This window comes from Rattus rattus, chromosome 12 (assembly GCF_011064425.1).
Source record: "Rattus rattus isolate New Zealand chromosome 12, Rrattus_CSIRO_v1, whole genome shotgun sequence".
NCBI lineage: Eukaryota > Metazoa > Chordata > Mammalia > Rodentia > Muridae > Rattus > Rattus rattus.
This window is the reverse complement of record NC_046165.1, coordinates 13,001,524-13,017,243: the sequence shown is the minus strand read 5'-3', so window position 1 is coordinate 13,017,243 and position 15,720 is coordinate 13,001,524.

The following is a 15,720-nucleotide window of genomic DNA, read 5'->3' as shown; positions in this document are numbered from 1 at the left end:
TACATTTCAAATATTAATCCCCTCTTCTGGATTTCCCCCTCTCCCATGTCTCCTCTCTCTCCTTCCATGAGGGTGCTCTCCCACCCACCCACCCACTCATTCACTCACTCACCCACTCACTCTCCCACTCACTCACTCACCCACTCCTGCCTCCCTGCCCTGATATTCCCCTACACTAGGGAAAATGAAACAAGCCTTTATAGGACCAAGGGCCTCTGCTCCTACTGATACCAGACAATGCCTCTGCTATACATGCGGCTAGAGCCATGGGTCCCTCCATGTGAACTGTTTGGTTGGTGATCTAGTCCCTGGGAGCTCTGGGGATCCTGGTTGATTGATATTGCTGTTCTTCCTATGGGGTTGCAAACCCCTTCAGCTCCTTCAGTACTTTATTTGAAAGAACTATTGCTGCAAGCATCCTCATCTGTATCAGCAAGGCTGGCAGAGCATCTCAGGAGACATCCATATCAGGTTCCTCATAGCAAGCATTTATTGGTATCTGCAATAGTGACTGGGTTTGGTGTCTTCATATAGAATGGATCCCCGGATAGGACAGTCTCTGGATGGCCTTTCCTTCAGTCTCTATTCCACTCTTTGTTCATGTATTTCCTTTAGACAGGAGCATTTTGGATTAAAATTTTGAGAAGGGTGGGTGGCCCCATCCCCTAACCGGGGTCCTTGCCTAACCTCTGAATATGGTCTCTATGGGTTCTCCCTCCCCTTTTTTTTGAGCATTTCAGCTAATCTCATCCCTATTTTTAAGAAAGTAGTTTGTTAATTGTGTTTCATTGACCTAAAGGATATATGAGATTTGCCAAACTATTTTCTCTTTTACTAGTTAAAAGGGAATATGCAATAAATTCAATTTGCCAGGAACTCTGCTAGGTGCTGAAAATATGAATATGAAATGCAAAAACACTTTTTCTGCAGGAGGTTACAGCCTAGAGAAAAGGAAAAATTAGTACTCACATCTGTAGTAGATAAGGATACACATCATATTTGGGATAAAGAAATATAAAAAACAACAACAACAAAAAAAAAAAAACAAGACAGGGCAGCTAAAGTAATCATGAACTTGGAGTTCACAGCAAAAGAAGACAAGTTACCATGTAAGCTTACTTCATTCCTAAAATGTGAAATGAACTGAGGAATAGATTTAATATGGGCATTGAAGAGACATGGATGACCTAGAGCATAGCCAAAGGGTCATTACTTCGCAATGTCATTATGGGAATATTTTCACTTATCCATAGAGCAAAAGGAGCTCTAAAGAGGCTAGCTAGCAGTCAAGTTCTTCCTCTTTTTTAAATATCTATTTTGGGTTTGTGCAATCTAAGTAGAGATAAAGCATAAAACAGAATTGAAAACATTTACAAAATATGTTTAGAAGTAATTCTATTTATTGATTTATTGATATTCATGATGATTTTTATAACCTGTGATACGAAAGAACAAAATCTCTCTTTAAACATTTGCATCTTATAGACTAAGAAATACATACCTTTCTTGAGAAGTTTATTTGCCTAAAATGAAGCACAGGGGCCTCCCGATCCTAACTACAATTATTTCACTATAGGATACCAAATGAGTCTCAGATCTTTAGCACAACCTGATTGATCCTGAAAAAAAAAATGAGTGCAATTATTTTTTAAAACCATTATCTGACTTGTAATATTATTGCTTTCACCAATATGCTTCAGAGAATCTGACATAGAGATTTAAAAGTGGTGAGTTCTGAACACGAAAATAGAATGTCTATGGTTTTATTCATATTTAGGAGCAGCAGCTTGAAGGAAGGGAAGCTGCAGATGTACTTTTCCATGTTACTAAGCAACTGGTATGAGTCAAGCAAAATCACTGAAACTCATAGGTGCCAGCAGGAGCATGCCAAATGACATTTAAAGAAAAGAAATCACATGAGGTTGATCTACCTGTCGACTCCCAGCATGCTATTAAGATATAAAATGAGGGTCGTTACAACTTTAATAATGCAGATTTAATTTTAAAGACTGGCAGTGGCTGCCAGGCCCAGGGAACACCCACAGCACCTAGCACAATGCCTGTCAGATTAGATTCTCCAAGTTAGATTTACTGAATTGAATTATTAGGCAAATATTCCTGGTGTGAGCCACTGAATTCATTTATAAAAAATAAAGATGCGCATGTATCTTCCCATCTATGTATTCTGGTAAAATGTGCTAATAACATCTGTTATTCTGAGATATTTAGAACTATTCTACAGTAATCATATTCAGATAGTCACTCCTAGTACATAGATGACTGTTTTATGAAAATAAACAAGATAGCAATGAGAAGCCATCTAAAAGCCTTGACGTAGACACAGGAAAGAAGCCTCGGCAGATATAAGCACTGCTGCTATTGAAGAGAACCTGGGTTTGGTTTCTCGGAACATAAGTTATCTCGCAACCCCCTGGGAAAATATGTCCAGGGATTCCAAACCTTCTTGCCTCCATAGGAAACATATGTGGTGCAAGATACATATATCCAAGTAAAACATTCGTGCAGACACTTTTTAAAAATTAAAATGAAACTGTATTACTAAGGACATTGAGAGATGTAACAGAGAAATAGCCTGGTGAATAAATGTGATTGCTGTGCCGGTCTGACAACCTCAGTTTGATTCCAATAACAGGTAAAAAGTCCCCAAGGCAGCAAGCCTAGCACATAAATAGAATAAGCATTGAAGGAAGATCTATCTTGCATCAAACAATGAACAAAATGATAATTTTCTCCTAATAATTGACATTTAACCTGTGCAGACACCTTGGAGATTAAGCTGACACACACTCATAGAAATACATACATATGGCAGGCTTATACCCATAGTGAAAGAGAAATAAAAATTATAAAAGAAAAATCATTCTCTCTCTCTCTCTCTCTCTCTCTCTCTCTCTCTCTCTTTCTCTCTCTCTCTCTCTCTCTCTTTGTGTGTGTGTGTGTGTGTGTGTGTGTGTAACAGCAATTGATGAAATAAGAGGCAATAAATTTGAAAGAGAGCAAGGAGATGAATAAGGAAAGAAATGAAAAATGAAAGGCATGACTGTTCTTAGGTTATGCTGGAAGAGAAAGTTTATTACAGATAGAATCCTGAGTAAACATGACCAGACTGAACTGGGCCATTCAAGGAGAGAGGAGAACAAGCATAGTAGAAGCTGCTGGCCAAGGGGATTGGCCTGGGACAAAAGACTGGCCAAGGGAATAAAGAGCAGTCCAAAGAAAAGAAGACCAGGTAACCAAAATATCTGGATTGCATGATGAAGGAAATCTGATAGAATGGCAACCCAGGCTATGACCTAGAGAAGTTTAGGGAAGGGAGCAGGAATGACAGCCAGAAGGATTAGGTAACACACAGGGACTGAGAGATGCTAGAAGAACCTGGAGACCAGTGTCCACTTTGATATTTTAACAAACACTTCAGTTAGCCATTTGTCCTGGCTTTTAGACCTACAAGAGGTACATTGGAAATTTGGAGGAAAATAACAGAAGGAAAGCATTATGGAGTTATAATCTCAAAAACTACAATAAGGACTAGCTAGAGAACTAAAACACTTGAAGCAGATCAAGTACACACAGATTGAAAAGTTAGAAGTCAAAATATCTTTAGGTGACAACATAGTATATATGAGTGACCCTAAAATTCTACCAAGAAATTCTTATAGATGATGAACAGTTTTAGCAAAATAGCTAGATACAAAATTAACTCTCCATCTGTCTGTCTGTTTCTCTCTCTCTCTCTCTCTCTCTCTCTCTCTCTCTCTCTCACACACACACACACACACACACACACACACACACACACACACACACACACCCTCAGTAATCCTTTATAGACAAATCACAAGTGAATTAAGAAGGAACTCAGGGAAACACATTTTACAATAGCCTCAAATAATATAAAATAACTTGTGGTAATAAACCAGACAGAGAAAGACTTGTATAACTGAAATTTCAATAAATTAAAGAAAAAAATATTGAAGAAGATATCAAATCAGTGAAAGATCCCCCATGCTCATAGTTAAGTAGGACTAATATAGTAAATATCACCCTCCTTCTGTGCTGAAGAGTTAGTTGTATGTCAACTTGACACAAGTTAAGGTCATCAGAGAAGAGAGAATCACATTTAAGAAAATGCCACCATAACACAACATTGTAAGTAAGACCATGGTATTTTATTAATTAGTGGTTGATGGGGGAGGGGAAAGCCCATTCCATTCCTGATGGTGCTATTCCTAGGCTGGTAGCCTGGGTGCTACAGGAAACCGTGCTAAGCAGGCCATGAAGAACAACCTAGTAAATAGCACCACTCTATGTGCTATGAATCAGCTCTTGCTCTAAGGCTTTCCTTGCTTGATTTCCTGCCCCAACTTCTTTTGATGATGAACAATGATAACAAAGAACATACAAAATAAACGTATTACTCATCCACTTCATTTTTTGCTCATGGTGTTTGATTACAGCAGTAAATATCCTACCAAAGACACCTAGCAAAAGCAATCTACAGAATAAATGAGATTCTCATCAAATTCCTCCTAAACAATTCGTCACAGAACTTGAAAGTACAGCTTCATATGGAAACACGTATTGAAAAACCAAACAAAAACAAGATAGTTAAAACAGGAAAAAAGAAACCCAACTTTTGGAATTTATCACTATCTCCCATTTCAATTTGTATTGCATAAGAAAAACAGCATGATGTTAGGAAAAACATCATGCAAGTTGACTATTGACCAAGTTGACAATTTGAAGATACAGAGATAAGTCTACATGCTTATTGTTACCTGATATATCAAGAAGGTAAATATACAGAAATACACACTGGACAAAAAGACAGCATCTTCAATAAATGGTGCTGGGCAAACTGGATGAGTCAAAAACCTCAAAATTAAACCATGTATGTATACTATAAATCTGATATAAGAGAAAGTGAGGAATTGCATTAAATGTACTGGTACAGGAATAGATTTTCTAAACAGCGCTAAGATCAACAACTAATAAATGGAAACTCATGAATCTTAAAATCATGAATACTGTTATTTGAACAAAGTAAGTGAAAAATGTCACTAATTGTAAATCCAAGTGAGGACCAATATACAAAATATATGAAGAATGCAAGAAGCTAGATATAAACAAAAATACTCAAATTAACCAATGGGGTACAGATCAAAACAGAATTCACAATAAAGGACAACAGAGACTGAGATTCACTTAAAGAAATATATGTTCCATATCTTTAGACATTAGAGAAATACAAATCAAAACTTCTTTGGAATCACACCTGTCAGAACGGTAAGAGCAGTAACACAAGTGGCAGCTCACGATGGTGAGGATGTGGAGCCAAGGGATCACTCAGCCATTGCTGGTAGGAGTACAAACATTTTCAGACACTATTCTATGGAAATCAGGGTGATTTTCCATAGGAAGATGGATGTCAATGTACCATAAGTTCCAGATATACTATTCTTGAGCATATAGTCAAAAGACACTCCATCTTATCACAAAGACACTTTCTATTCCATGTTTATTGCTGCTTTATTAATAATAGCCAGAAATTATAATCAACCTAGTTGTCCTTCAAAAAATCAATGGGTAAAGAAAATGAGGTACATTAATATAGAATATTACTCAGACTTCACATAAAACACACACAAAAAAAGAAAAATGAAATCCCAAGATAATTTGATAGAACTAAAAAGTAAAAAAAAAAAACAAAAAAAAACAAAAAAAAAATCATCCTGATTGAGTTACACTATACACAAAACAAATATGTTATGCATTCTCTTATATGTGGAGATAAGCTGTTAGGTCAAAGATTATAGAGCCACAATATGTAGAACCACATAGGATGTATAAGGGACTAGAAGGTATAGGTGTATATGTTTAGGAAAGGAAAATAGAATATATATGCCTTCTAGTAACATTCCGTGTAATCACAGAGCATTCCTTGTTCAGTTTTCACCAGTGAAGCTTCCAACTGAGGCAGGTAGGAAGAAATGTAGTGACCCGTAACACAGTTATAATACAGAGTGAAAGATCATGGGACACTTAGTCCAACATGGGATGCCTTGGTAAAATACTTTCCTTCATGGCTCAGGAAATCATATTGAAAAGGAGGCAGAAAAAGTGGAGGGGGACAGGGTACACAAAGAAAACAAAGCCCTCTAAATCAATGTCACCAAAGCACATATGAACTAGCATAAATAAAGCTAAAATACCAGGGCGGCAGCAATCTGTATCAGGTCCTCTGTGTCTTGATTTATTGTTCCTATTTGTTTTTGTTTGATTTTTTTTAGATTATTTTATGGGACTGCAAGGTTTGTGAATGATTTGATTTCACTTCCTTATGCTTTCTTTTGGGTGATTTTTGTTGTTGGTTGTGATGGTAGTGGTTTGTCTTGCCCAAATCCAATATGTTAGTTTTCATTTTGTCTTACTATATACATTATATTTTTTTATTATCTCCTAAAATTTTGTTTGTTTTCTAATGAGAGACAGAAGGGAATGGATCTGTATGGGATAGGAACTGAGGAGTAACTGGAAGAAGTAGAAGGAGGGAATATATTACAGAAGAAAAAAATCTATTGTGGCTACAATAAAAAATTACATTCAAAATATATTGTTAAAAATTACAATATATATAACTATATAAAACTTTCTATAAGATATATATATATATATGTTTCCCAGGTAGACCCTGGCCATCCCCAGCCAGCTGCCTGGATAGTCCTGGATAATCAGTTATCCCCAGCAGACCTCCATTCTCCCTACATGTATCTGTCTAATTTATTAGACTTGAATATGTTGAAATATACAGATTAGATTACCTCCCTTCTCACTCAACTTCCCTGTACATTGAGTCCTCTGGGGCACCGCAAGCTGCGCTGAGTAGTCTGCTATCCCCAGTGGACATCTGTTCTCCCACTGTCTCTTGATCCACTTTCATCCGACCTGAATATCCTGAACACTAAAGACCTTCTGGTCCAGAACCATACAGCCTAAGGATACCCATCAGAGGGTCGGTCCAGAACCTTACAGCCTAAGGATACCCATCAGAGGGTCGGTCCAGAACCTTACAGCCTAAGGATACCCATCAGAGGGTCGGTCCAGAACCTTACAGCCTAAGGATACCCATCAGAGGGTCGGTCCAGAAACTTACAGCCTAAGGATACCCATCAGAGGGCCGGTCAAGAACCATACAGCCTAAGGATACCCATCAGAGGGTCGGTCCAGAACCTTACAGCCTAAGGATACCCATCAGAGGGTCGGTCCAGAACCTTACAGCCTAAGGATACCCATCAGAGGGTCGGTCCAGAAACTTACAGCCTAAGGATACCCATCAGAGGGCCGGTCAAGAACCATACAGCCTAAGGATACCCATCAGAGGGTCGGTCCAGAACCTTACAGCCTAATGATACCCATCAGAGGGCCGGTCCAGAACCTTACAGCCTAAGGATACCCATCAGAGGACAGCCATGCCATACCAGAACCATCGAGGTTCAGGAAAGAGATCGAGCTCTTGCTCTCTTGCCCTCTTCCCCCTGTCCCTTCTCTCTCCATTCCATTCCTTCCTTCCCCCCACCACACATGTGCCCATGGCCAGCCTCCATTCCTCTCCTCTTCTCCTCTTCTCCTCTTCTTCTCTCATTAAACCTCTCCACGTGGAAAACAAAAAAGAAAGAAGAAAAGAGATCCAGTGACAGGCTCAAGGTGAGATTCCAAGGCCTGACACCATGACTGATGATATGGTGTGCTTACAGATGGGCCTAGCATGGCTTTTCTCTGAGAGGCCCAACAAGCAGCTGAAAGAGTCAGATGCAGATAATTTCACCAAACAAGGGACAGAAGCCATTGACTCCTGTGGTTGAATTAGGGAAAAGCTGGAAGAAGCTGAGGGGGACGACCCTACAGGAAGACCAGCATACTCAACTAACCTAGATCCTCAGGATTTCTCAGACACTGAGCTTCCAACCAGACAGCACACACCAGCTGGTATGTGTCCCCTGATACATAAACAGCTGAGAATTGCCTCAGTAAGAGAAGATACACCTAACTCTCAAAAGACTTGATGCCCTAGGAAGTGGGAAGTCCTGATGGGGTGAGGTCAGGGGTGAGGACATCCTCTTGTAGATGGATAGAAGTATGGGATGTGGAACAGGCAGAGGGTGGACAGGGAGGGGGATAATGACTGTACCGTAAAAAAATATTAAAGAATTTTAAAAAATAGAAATAAAAGACTCTTCCTCCTAAAATCTACATCAAGGAAACAAAAACATCCAGATGGCTAAAGGCCCCCAAAATGACATAGTCAACAAAAGCTAGGGCAATATGGAGTGTTCAGAATACAGCTAGCCTACAGCAGCAAGTCCTAGATATTATAACACAAATTAAACAGAAGAAAATAAACTTAAATCTGATCTTATGAAGATGATACAGGCCCTTCTTATTTCTCTGAATATCTCAGAGGATCTCAGTTAAATAGTGTGTCTACAGTAATATCTCTCAAAATAGATATTGAGGAAGCGCTTCTAAATAGTTCTTTCATAGTATTATTTTGTTTGTGCCTTGGCTACAATAGAAGCTTTCTATGACACCGTAAGTTTGATTAACTTAAAAACACCCACCAGTTCATTCACCTCCACATACAAAGAAAAAAGAAAAAAAGAAACACACACACACACACACACACACACACACACACAAATTCCCATCACATTTTAATTAACAGGTAAGTTACTTTACCAATCTAAAAACATTTCTAATGTGTTGATTCATACATTTATCTTAATTTTAGAAAAATGATAATTTTCCTTTATTCAATGGTACCTAGCTTTACTATGAACTCTACATATCTTTCTATAATTAGACTGTGATTATAACTTCTATCATTAGAAACTATAAGTAATGAATTGAATCAGTAATATAGATATTAATAATTATTGAAAAATCTCAGAGTCCCATGAAACAGAGATATAATGGTGCTTTATAAGTGTTATGATAATATAAATAGAAACAGAGACCCAAGAGAATATTCCTCAACCTATAGGTGATTCATATTGGTTAAAAATATCAAAATATTGATAGGCAATACTAAAGTATAAAAGACAGACAAGGAAAATAGACAAACAGTGTCCCGATGAGTTAATCAATACATGGACAAAAGTATCCTCATAAACATAATTGAAAAAAGTAATAAAACTAAAAGCTGGCACTATAGCATAATGGTGACTGGAGGAGACATATGATAGAGGATGGAAAACTTAGCGACATCCTTTAATTATAATTCCACGAAGACAAGTTTCAAAAATATCGTGAAAGTAGGCCCTGAACACTTGGTCCCAAAGGATATGTACTGTTGGTTTAGGTCACCTTGACACAAGATACAGTTATCTGAAAGGAAGTATCCTCAATGGAGAAAAATCCTCCACAAGATCCAGCTGTGAGACATTTTCTGAATTCGTGGCTGAGGAGAGGGGAGGAGCAGCCCATTTTTGTTGCTTCATTTCCTTGTCTAGTGGTTAAAGCTATATAAGAAAGTATGTTGAGCAAACCATAATGAGTAAACCAGTAAACACCACCCCTCTATGGCCTATACATTAGCTCCTGCCGCCAGATCTTTTCCCCCTGATTAAGTTTCAGTTCTCACTGATTTTGATGATGAACATCTAGATAAAACCCAAGTGAAATAAAACCTTTCCTCCCAAACTTGCTTCCAGCCATGATGTTTCATCACAGCAGTAGTAGCCCTTAATAATAAAAGTTGGTATATTACCATGACAGACTTGACGTTGTTGTTTTGGGGAGGATTGTGGAAGAATTTTTTAACCTTGGGCTAGAAAAGCCATTAAGAGCAGAGAGCTTGATAGCAGAAAGCTTGTTCTGTAGAAGCTTAGAAGATAAGTAAAGTTTCAGAGGGAAGCAAAGACTTAGGCAGATGCTTTGTTTGAAAAAACCCTGCTGTCTGTTCAGCTGAAAAATCAGCTGTGATTAAATAAAGACCACATCATTGACTTAGAGTCATCTGGGAAGTGTTTCTTGAGGATAGCCCACAAATGCTGTCTTCTAGAAAAGGCCAAGATAGTATTCTTCCTTGGGATGGAACTTGGTCATGTCTAAGAGTAAACCAGGTTGTAGAGGTTTTGCAGGAACCAAGAAATCATGGAGGGCAGTTGAGGCATATGGCAGTGATAGAGCCCTTGAATAAATAGAGCCCTTGAATAAATAGCCCAGGAAAGGCCATTGACAAAATTTCAGCTCAGTTGCAGCCAAGGAACCCAGCAATTTTGAAGATGCCCAAACAATGGAATGACAACCAAGAACAGTAGCAGCAGTAGAGTGGAATAAGGTGGAAAGAGGAAGACAAGCTTTATGGGCTGCAGAGAGCAGGCAAAAGAAGTAAGATCAGCCCTTTGGAGGAGCCCAGAAGGTCTGCAATGAGTCCCAGGCATTTGAAATTGAATTGTTTAAATGGTTGGTGTTTTGTTTTGCTTTGTTCAGATTGTGACTGTATTCTGGTTCTTTCTCTTGAAGTCAGAAAGTTTTTAATTTATTTTTATTTGACTGGAGACTTAAGTTGAGAGGTTTTAATTTTTAAAGGACGTCAAGTTGTAAAGTAATCCTGCTTGTTTAATGAGATTGGATTTCGGGGTGTTTGAAGTTTTAAAGAGCACGGCCTTTTAAAATTCTGAGTTTTTACATTGTAATTTTGATATTGATATGTAGTCATGGGAAAAACAAGAGAAGACTTACCACAATATGTTGATATCTTTCTGTCAAGTTTCAAGGTGGGTCAGCAAGGCTACATGGTTTTATGTCAACTAGGCACATGTTAGTATTGTCTGAAATGAAAGAAACTTGATTGAGAAAATGCCTACATGAATTATGGTTATGGGGCATTTTCTTACTTAGTGATTGGTTGTATAGGGCCCAGCCCACTTTTGTTGGTGGCATTTCTGGGGTGGTAGTAGTCCTGACTTCTATAAGAAAGAAGGATGAGCAATCCATTGGAAAGCAAGCAATAGGAAATTATTCTTCTATGACCTGTGCATCAGCTCTTGCCTACAGGATCCTGCCCTTCTTGAGTTTCTGCCCTTTCTGCATTTGAAGATGAACTCTACTGTGCAATTGCGAGAGAGATATGGCCTTTCCTCTGTAGATTGCTTTTGGTGATGGCATAATACCACAACAATCGTAATCCAAAGGTTAAAAAAAAAGAAGTTAGAAGCTGAAATACAGGGAGCATGCTTTTTGTTTTTGTTTTTTTTTTGTATTTTTTTAAGGAAAAGTTAGGTCTGGTTGTGAATTATTTTGGTATAATGTATGACCCTTGGACCATTGCTCTTGAAGTTTAATGCCATTAATTTTAGAAGTTCATAAACACATTTTATTGCCATTGATGTATATTTTTACAAAAGACTGTTTCTTGTGATTATGTCTTTCCTTGTATAAAAAGCAATGAATTACATAATCCTTCTGCATCTTAAAAGGCTTAAATTGCTGTAACAAAGATATTTTCATCACTAAAGAGGAATGTATGACACTCTGGATACCTCCATTTCGTCTGTATCTGAATGTCCTTTTCATAAGGACCCTCAGGAGAAAATGCTGTCTGATTCAAGTGTGAAGTATAGCATACTTTCTCCTAAGAAATCATTGTGTTTGGATCTCATGGACATTGTAAATTTTGCAAGTTACAAGCTTTTCTTTTTTATCATTTAGATCTAACTTTGGTTTATACACAGAAGACTTGAGAGTTATTATGACATTTTTTTGAGTTTACTTTGTTCTCATTTTTTTTCTGAAACGATCCTCTTCCATTTTATTCATTGCTGTAGCATTGTCAAGCCATTTATGGACAGTATGGGACCTCCATAATAGATAGCCATTTTTCTTAGATTGATACCTGCATTGGGAAATGTTTTCTTTTTCTTAAAGTTTAAAGAGCACTATGTATCCATTTCCCAAACTGTAAAATTATTCTTTCCAATGAGTTGATGCTTTAGACACTACTAACTTCACAGGAAAGTTTCCCAAGCATATCTACCACCAATAATTCTAACTGCTCAGTTATCCCTCTGCTTAGAATTAGTTACTAAAATCTAATACATTTGACAAATGTAAACTTGTAAATGAACAGTCATCAGAGGTCCTCACCTGGACAATTTCCTTCTTTATATTATGAGATAAGTCCGGGGCTTTCCTCCTTTACATGCCTCTAACTTTTTAATAATAAACTCGACCAAAAAGAAATGAAAATCAGAGAAAGAGAACATATTCGTCCTTTCAAAATTCCCTAGGATGTATTAATAAATGCTCCTGTAAAACTCTACTTGGAATTTAAATTCATTATGCTATGGAAGAAAGATCCAATTCAAAGTTGCTTTGCTTTGATAACTTACTTTTAAAATTGTACTTCTTATTTTTATTATTTTCCAACTGCATAAGAAGTAAAGGAGAGCATGTCTGACAGCTTTTGAGAAAAAAAAATCAATGGTGATAAAGGAAATCATATAGCTTTTAACCACAGTGTAAAAATCACAGATCTATCACATGGGGTCTTTCCCCTTCTAGCTTTAGTTACGTGGTATTAAAATCGATATAATTCCTATAAAGGATGCAAGGCAAGATTCTAATCTCATATGTTGATACAACAATGTATTAGGCTATAATATCAGCAGCTACAGAATGAGAAGCACATTGTGCCTGATAGTACAGCAAAGGCAGTTGTTTTAAAGACAGCCATGTTTGTTGTACTGTGTTTTCTTTTCATAGTATAAATTTTTCCCAAATTTATTCCATCCTCTTTGGGTCAAAAATCACTGGGAGACAGAATAGATTAAGATAAATTAGGGTATACACATAGCACCAGAAATTGATAAACTAATAATGAACTGCTGATGGGAATACAGACATTACTTACAATTGAGAAACCCAAAATTAATTTTCGTGCTAGCATTCATAGAGAAAATGACACAAATGCTGGTTGAACTCGTATGACATTGGAGTTAAGATAAGAGATGGACGCTGGTGACGCTGGTGACTGTAATTATTGTTCTTCAAGTTTCGAAACAGGGATGACAGCGCGCTTTGAAACTCAGAGCTCCAGCTCCAGAACCACAGGATTAGCTCTCTTTTTATCACAATTACAGCACCCGAGTTTCTAAACACCTACAAGGAAGACTTCAACTCACTCACAGAGGCCTAACATCCAATGAAAGACTTCAGAAAGCACCATTAGAATGCATTCTAGGACATTGCACTGTGCATTCGGAGTTGAAGAAAATGAAAAAGAAATAGTTGACATAATATCAATAAACAATAGAAACTCAAACCAAAACATAAACCAAAACATGTCGGGTTGGGGATTTAGCTCAGCGGGTTGGGGATTTGGCTCAGTGTAGAGCGCTTTCCTAGCAAGCACAAGGCCCTGGGTTCAGTCCCCAGCTCCGAAAAAAAGAAAAAAGAAAAAGAAAAAAAAACATGCACACACCTAAAATGGGAAAATTAGTACAAAACATATAATGGTCTTGGGACATAAAAATGCTATTTCATCTAAAATTCAGAATTCTGAATGAAAAAAAGAAAGTCACTCCTGTTCAGATTCAACTGTGAGAAGCATCAAGAGGTTCAATGCAGATTCTTCTGAAAAAGGTCAAAAATTAAAACTGCTTTCTAGGCAAAACGAGTATTTACTATATCCATGAAACATATAGCTTAACTTACAAAATCTGGAAGCAAACTGCATTTAGCTTATGGGTTTAGGAATATAGCTCTATCTTTCTCTGTCTCGGTCTCTCTCTTTGTCTCTCTGCCCCTCTGTCTCTGTTTGTGTCTTTCTGTTTGTCTCTGTTTCTCTTTCATACACACACAAACTCAACATCTACTTCTATTTTTCCATAAATATATACTCATAAGTCATAGCTGTAAATTAATGACAATACTTATGTGTACAGAAGGAAAATAATTAACAACTTGTAGGAGGAAATTAAAATTAAGCACTGAGATGACCTAATTGTTCAATGGTACTAGAAACTGAATTTTGCAAGTCTAAGCAAGATCAAAGAAAGCAATCCTGACTCAAGCTTGCTTGGATAAAATTACTGATGACTAATGAAAAAGCATCTTCACTGTTCATGCAAAAACAATTTGTTCACAAGAAAAGCATAGTACTTACAGCAAAATGTTCCCTGCAACAACTATCCTAGAAATGATCACATAGTGAACACTAGGAAATGAGCCTACACAGTCCTCATTCAGATATGAGAACACAATGAGGGCCATTCAAAAAGGTACAAGAAAGCCAAGTAATTCACCTGAACAATCAAACATTCCCCAAAAAGTCAAAAAAATGAAACCCCAAAATATCTCCATGTGAAGCAAGACAAGAAGTACATGCTGGGGAAGGCACAAATACTAGAGAACATGCTGGGTGAAGGCTAGCCTATCTTCCATGGCTTACATCATGGGGACAACTTATACAGTCAGAGACATAGTTGACATTGGTTTTGTTTCTCTTATCAAGAATGTTTCTATTGAATGTGCTTTGAAAGACAGACATAGAGTCATTCTACAAAGAAATAACAAAGACAGTACCAAACACAAGAACAAGTAAAGTACCAAAGACAAAGGCTTTGTTTTTAGTTAAATATAACTTATTACTTCAAAAGGGAGACTTACATGAAAAACAAAGCAAAACGAAACAAACACTCAGCTCAGACTTCCTAAACATAGATATCTACTGTGCAAAACATCCATCTAGATCCTTCTCTGTAGCTCACACATGACTTGGAGAGCAAGCAACTTCAAACATCAGCTGTCAGCCGTGCTGTGAGTTAATAGTCTTTTGTCCCTAACCTAGAAAGATTTTTCGTATGTCAGAATACATAAGATAGTATCAGGCATACTTGTCAGTATGCAAGAGGGTAAAATATTTCTAGTCATTTACATAAAATTAAATGAAAACTCATCTTATTGATTATTATAATTTTTGACAATTTTACCTACATAAGTAATCTGTTCTCCTTATTCTCTCTCTGCAATCTTTTATCTCTTACAATGCCAGCCATACAAATATTAAATGCTTCTTTTTCATAATCCTGTCCCATTGTTTTTGTTTGTTTATTTATTTTTTTTTACCAGTTTTAACCAGGAATGTCGCCATGTCCACATATTTAGAAACACCAATTGAAAATTGCAATCTCTTACTGAGTCTAAAGACTATGAAGACTTTCCCTTACTGAACATCTATCAGAGCCAGTTGTTCAGGCGAACTGAATTTGTGCCTTAGGAAAAGTTCACAAAAAAGATAACAAGTGTTTTATGACTGAATTGATAGCAGCAAAATTATTTTATGATAAAATTAATTTCCATACATATGGAAAGTATGAAGAAGAATTAGGAAGAGAACACAAAACAACTGTTAAGAAAAATGAACCAAATCTCATAAGTAAAAGAATCTATTTTATAAGCCATAATTTCAAAGTCATTTATTTTGTCATCCAGTAAGCTGCATTGACCTTGACTCTGCTATGCATGTTATTTATACTAAAGAGTTACATGACGAGTGACACATTTGAATTCTAAGAAGCTTGAAGGTTGACTGTTAGAGTCATAAAGGCCTCAGCCATGATGAGTTAGTCACCTCATTATACACATGAAGGAATTATAACGCAGCAGACTGTGCAGAAAGCAAGCAGGTCTGAACTG